This window comes from Hyla sarda, chromosome 7 (genome assembly GCF_029499605.1).
Source record: "Hyla sarda isolate aHylSar1 chromosome 7, aHylSar1.hap1, whole genome shotgun sequence".
Lineage (NCBI taxonomy): Eukaryota > Metazoa > Chordata > Amphibia > Anura > Hylidae > Hyla > Hyla sarda.
The window spans coordinates 92,094,598-92,100,341 of NC_079195.1; positions in this window are offsets into that span (position 1 = coordinate 92,094,598).

A 5,744-nucleotide genomic window follows, 5' to 3' on the forward strand; every position below is an offset into this window, starting at 1 on the left:
ATATTTAATATCATATAGAATTTCTTGATGCATTGTTTATCCTACTTTATGAAATTTATTATCTGAGCTCTAGATCTTTTTGATTCAGTTGGTCAACTGCAGACTGTAATAAAATACAGTATTAATTGAATAAATTAAATACTAAAACACTATTAACCAAAATTAAGCGTAAATTAAAATCTTTCACTTATCTGTGTAATAACTCTAATTAAAACTAATTTATACACAAAAAAAATACCAAAAAGGAAACAATGTACGCTTCTGTGTTCATTAGATTATTTCACCTACTGTTAACCAGTAAGACGCATTGTTAATGATGAGCCTGTGAAGTTTAGATAAGGCTCTTGGTTTCTCTATGTGTAATTATGTAAATAGCAGGAAATTAATAATTATAATTACTTATATTGCGGAGCCTAAACTGATTGCATCTGATTTAATAATGATACATTTTAAACAACTCATCAGCAATCAACTTCTCTTGCTCTATGAATAGGGTGACGCTGGGAATCATTTAATGCTGTATTTTTACTCAACTTTTCTCTTACCATTATCATTGGATGCAAACTATCGTACCTGTCTTTTCGGTAATAGGAAGGTAATCTGTGTACATTAAATGAGTTGTCTCAGCTCAAACAATGGTGAAATAGCACTGGGATTTGCCAACCATATCCAATTGGTAGTAATCTGTTTGCTTAAACAGATTAAAAATAAAAGCACTATCTGACTTTGCCTCTGATGTCTCTACTTATTTTATCCCTAATTTAATCAACACTATATCACAACATGCAATCAGGGTGTGCATACATAGGCAAACACATCATTTCATGATAGAATGTCATCAAATCATGTTGCTGTCTGCAGACAGGTCTGCTTTTAGAAAGGACACTTTGTAGGTAGTCACTGACTATACTGGACTTACCATGTGGCCTTTGTAGGCTCTGGCAGACTTTTTTCAAAGTGGCACATCCTTTTTTCTAGTGGTATGTCTTTGTGATATAGCATCAAAGAGATTGAAATCTCACACATCAGTCCTTGCAGGATGTATCACCATTGTCTAGGCCGAGATAATCTCTTTAAATGTATATATAATCAAAATTAAAATAAGTATACTTACTGACTGTCATTCTTTTACTTTTGTCCAACAGCTGGCTAGAAAAAAGCGCATTAAATTAGTCGTGGACCGAGAATATGAAACTAGCTCCACTGGGGAGGACAGTGCTCCGGATTCTCAACGGAACCGTCTGAACCAGCCAAACATTCAAAACAATGTCAATGGGAATATTTATGTAGCCCAAAATGGGTCTGTTGTCAGAACCAGGCGTTCTTGCCTTACAAATAATTTAAAAATGGCATCCCCTTCAAGGCTTGGTAAGCACTTTAAGAAACTGGAAAAGCTTGGAGAAACACATGAGGAAAACATCCAATTAAACATGTTATCTAAAGAAGCCTCTATACAACTTAACACTAGGCCATCTTGTATATCATTGGCCTCTAGTACTGGAGTGACCAAAAAATTTACATCTAAGATTGGGGACTGTAAATTAAAAAGCACAGATGAGCAAGAATCAGTTGTCGACAATGAAGACATCAAAGAGCCATTGGAATTCCACAGTGACCAGACTCAGTCAGATGAAGAAGAGCTCTGGATGGGACCGTGGAACAATCTTCACATACCAATGACAAAACTATGACATTTTTATACACCACTACTTTGATTTATAACAGACTGCACTTTCTATGATCACAATAAGAAATCTTGTATTGTGCACATGATGACATGACTTTTTCCAGTAATACAACAAACCTGCACTTTTAACTGATTAGTTCCCAGCAAACATTTTCTTAACTGGCTATTCCTTCAGTAGGTAAAACTGATTTTGTGTAATGTATTGTTAAGGAATCAACAGCTTTTAGAAATTTTTGATTTACTATATTGTTTTCTTTTCTACTTTTATTTTAATTAACTGATGCATTTCTTGCCTAAAAGTATGTACATGTTGTGTCTAACTTTTTTTTTAGCACTTAGTAAAAATAATTATTTTTTTATTTTGTTTTTTTGTCTAGAAACAGATTGAAATATCAACAAATAATTTCAGTTCAATGACATTATGCATGTAGTGAAGAGATTGGGATAACTCTTTCTAAGATGTGTTCCTTTTGTTTCCCAGATGCTATATTTTTTGCCATTCTGTTTTCTTTTGCCTTTTTATTGATAGTGGAGTAAACTTCTGATCAATGCAAGCATACAATATGATCCAGAAATCTATTTTATGACTGATCCAGGTATCGCCTGCATTAGATATTTTTCTGATGTACCGTCCACAGTAGCCAAAAATTAAGATCCCACAGCTATATACTGCAGTTCTGCTGTGTAGCGTGAACATTTTCGAAACTACTATTGTGCTGGAAGATACAATTGGCAGTGGTTGTGATATTCTACTACTACATTCTACTTGTCACAACAGGAAAGAATACAAAATAAAATACATAATATTTTTGAGTAACATTGGAACAAACATGATTATTCATACGTTACAGTTGGTTGGTAAATTCACGCGTCAAACAGCATGTATCAATCTCAGGGACTTTTGTCAACTGTGCTGACATCACTTTTTGTTCAGTTTCAATTTAAGTTGTTCAGTTTAGCACATGCTGTGTCCCCAATGTACTGGATAAATGTCCCATTTTTCCAGACATGAATGGAACACAAAAGGTAAAAGTAAATTTTGCTCACATTATCACTGTATAGTAACAGTTCAGCTTTATTCGATTTACAGTAAATACATAAGAAACATATACTATGTATTCAATACTTTTAAGGATGTTTTGGTTGTATAAAGAGGGGTTAAAGGGGTACACCACTGGCCAGTGTTCTGAACATTTAGTTTTGAACGCTGTGTGTGCGTTGCAGGGGTTGGCCACGCCTCCTTGTGATGTCACACCATGCCCCCTCAATGCAAGTCTATGGGAGGGGGCGTGGTGGTCACCACGCACCCTCTCATAGACTTGCATTGAGGGACGTGGCATGATGTCATGAGGGACATGGCTGACCCCCGCAGCACGCACAGCGTTCGGAACTAAATGTTCAGAACGCTGGCAGTGGAGTACCCCTTTAACCCTGCCTGTGCAACTGCCCTGCTCAGCAACAGATGTATTGATTTTTTTTTTTAATATGGACATTTTAACCCCTTAAGGACCGAGCGTTTTTCAGTTTTTGCACTTTTTCCTCTTTACCTTTCAAAAATCATAACTCTTTCAATTTTGCACGTAAAAATCCATATGATGGCTTAACTTTTACGCCACCAATTCTACTTTGTAATGACATCAGTCATTTTACCCAAAAATCGAAGGCGAAACAGAGAACTAAAATCATTGTGTGACGAAATGGAAAAAAACAACACAATTTTGTAACTTTTGGGGGCTTCCGTTTCTAGGAAAGTAAATTTTTCAGTAAAAATAACACCTTATCTTTATTCTGTAGGTCTATACAATTAAACTAATGCCCTACTTATATAGGTTTGATTTTGTATTACTTCTGAAAAAAATCATAACTACATGCAGGAAAATGTACATGTTTAAAATGGTCATCTTCTGACACCTATAACTTTATTTTTCTGCGTACGGGGCGGATCAGACTTTTTGATCGCTTTTATTATGTTTTTTTTATGGTATAAAAAGTGACCAAAAATATGCTATTTTGGACTTTGGAATTGTTTTGCGTGTACGCCATTGACTGTGCAGTTTAACTAATGGTATGTTTTTATAGTTCAGACATTGCCGCACGTGGTGATACCACATATGTTTATTTTTATTTTTAAAAGGGGGTGATTCAGACTTTTATTAGGGGAGGAGTTAAATGATCTTTAACTTATTTTTTACTTTTTATATGCAGTGTTATAGCCCCCTCTAGGGGCTATAACATTGCACACACTGATCTCTTACACTGATCATTGTTATCCCATAGGATAACATTGATCAGTGATTCTGCCACTTGACTGCTTCTGCCTGGATCTCAGGCACGGAGCATTCATTCGGCATTCGGACACGCGGCAGGCAGGTAAGGGACCCTCCTGATGCGTCGTAGCTGATCTGGACATCGCGGTTTCACCACGATGGCCCCGATCAGCTTGATTGAGCTGCCGAGGGTGCATTTTTACAATGATCAACTTTGAACACCACTTCTAAAGGGTTATTAGCGTGCGGCACCGTCCAAGCCATTGTTAGAGGCCGGGCCCGACCCGCTGTGACCCAGAGTTATAGAAAGGGAGTGGACTAAGGGCATACATGTATGCCCTTGGTCCTTAAGGGGTTAAAAGGGTATGTACAGGATTAGAAAAACATGACCACTTTCTTCTTCCATTGAAGTCAATGGGAGCTGAAGTTGTGAGCAGTGAGTCTGTTTTTGACATGGAAAACAGGACATGCATTTTTCAGGTCAACTACAGTGCTCTTTTGGAACAAGTGAATGTTCAGTACCCTAATGGACAGATGTAGTGCTGTTGTTGTGAATAAAACAGCCATCCATTTTTGAAGAGTAATAAAAATTTACCCCTTAACAATATAGTGTCAGCCTGTGCTCAAACACCTTTCTGCTGCATATTATCAGTCTTTATTTGTTTGACATATATTTTTATTTTTATTTTCAAATAACATAAAAATAGCACACATCAAGTCCTTCGTTGTGAATGTAAAATTGTATCATGAGAAGACCAAATTTTAGAGACAAAGATTCTGCTGATATGATGTGGCCTTAAGTCATCAAGTTATTTACTGAGATTATAGAGTACAGTAGTTACAATAGGAGTGAGTTAGAAATTGCGTGCTGTAATTAACCATGGCAAAGCCAGCGGCCACCGGGTTAATGAACATCAATCACTATGTGGAAGCCTTAATAATAAGCCAAGCAATTATTATGTAAAACAAAATAATTCTATAGATCATTTCCTCAAATAAAGATACTTATTTTTTAAGAAAAAATTGCATTTATTATAAAATGAATAAAATAATCAAATGTTAATAATGAGATTATAATATTTTTTTTTTTTTTTTTTTTTTTAATGGCAAACTTCTTATAGGCAATGTGGAAGACCATTAAAGTTGTCTTAGAGAATTCTTTTTAAAATACAGTTGATTTTAAGAGGGGAAGTTACAGTCTGCCAGGCATTTTCAATGTGGTATCGCATGGAGACCATTCACAAGAGTGGCTATTTTGTAATGTAAAAATGGTTCAAGTCCACAAGAGTACATGTCATGAATTAAAATTTTTAATATGTTGTTCCTTTTGTAAAACAAAAAAATCTTTCTAATATATGTCCTGTGTAAAATATCACTGCTTGTATAACTTTTGTGAACTTGAACTTTTCACCCTACATTCTGCACAGACTTTGGTCTCATGCTGTACTGGCATGAGTCCAAAGTGCGGTGGGGCGGGATATCGCCGGCCCTGCACAGCTCTCGCTGATGTGATGTTCACGGCAGGACATCTCCGATCTCCCCCCTCTCTGTATTTCTCATGCAGTGCAAAACAGAGAGGAGGGGATTCAGAGGCAGCCTGCCGTGATTGGCTCCCTGTTCTCTGTGCGCTCCCAAAGCAGAGCGCAGCATAAAACAGGGAAAGCAGAAATTCTCCAGTGGTCTTCAGCTCGCAGGGACTTGAAAAATAATAATTGCAGAGGTAAGATGATGAAATGTACCCTTTAAGATACATCTTATGGCTTATTGCAACAGAGAGCAGCTTCTGTAAT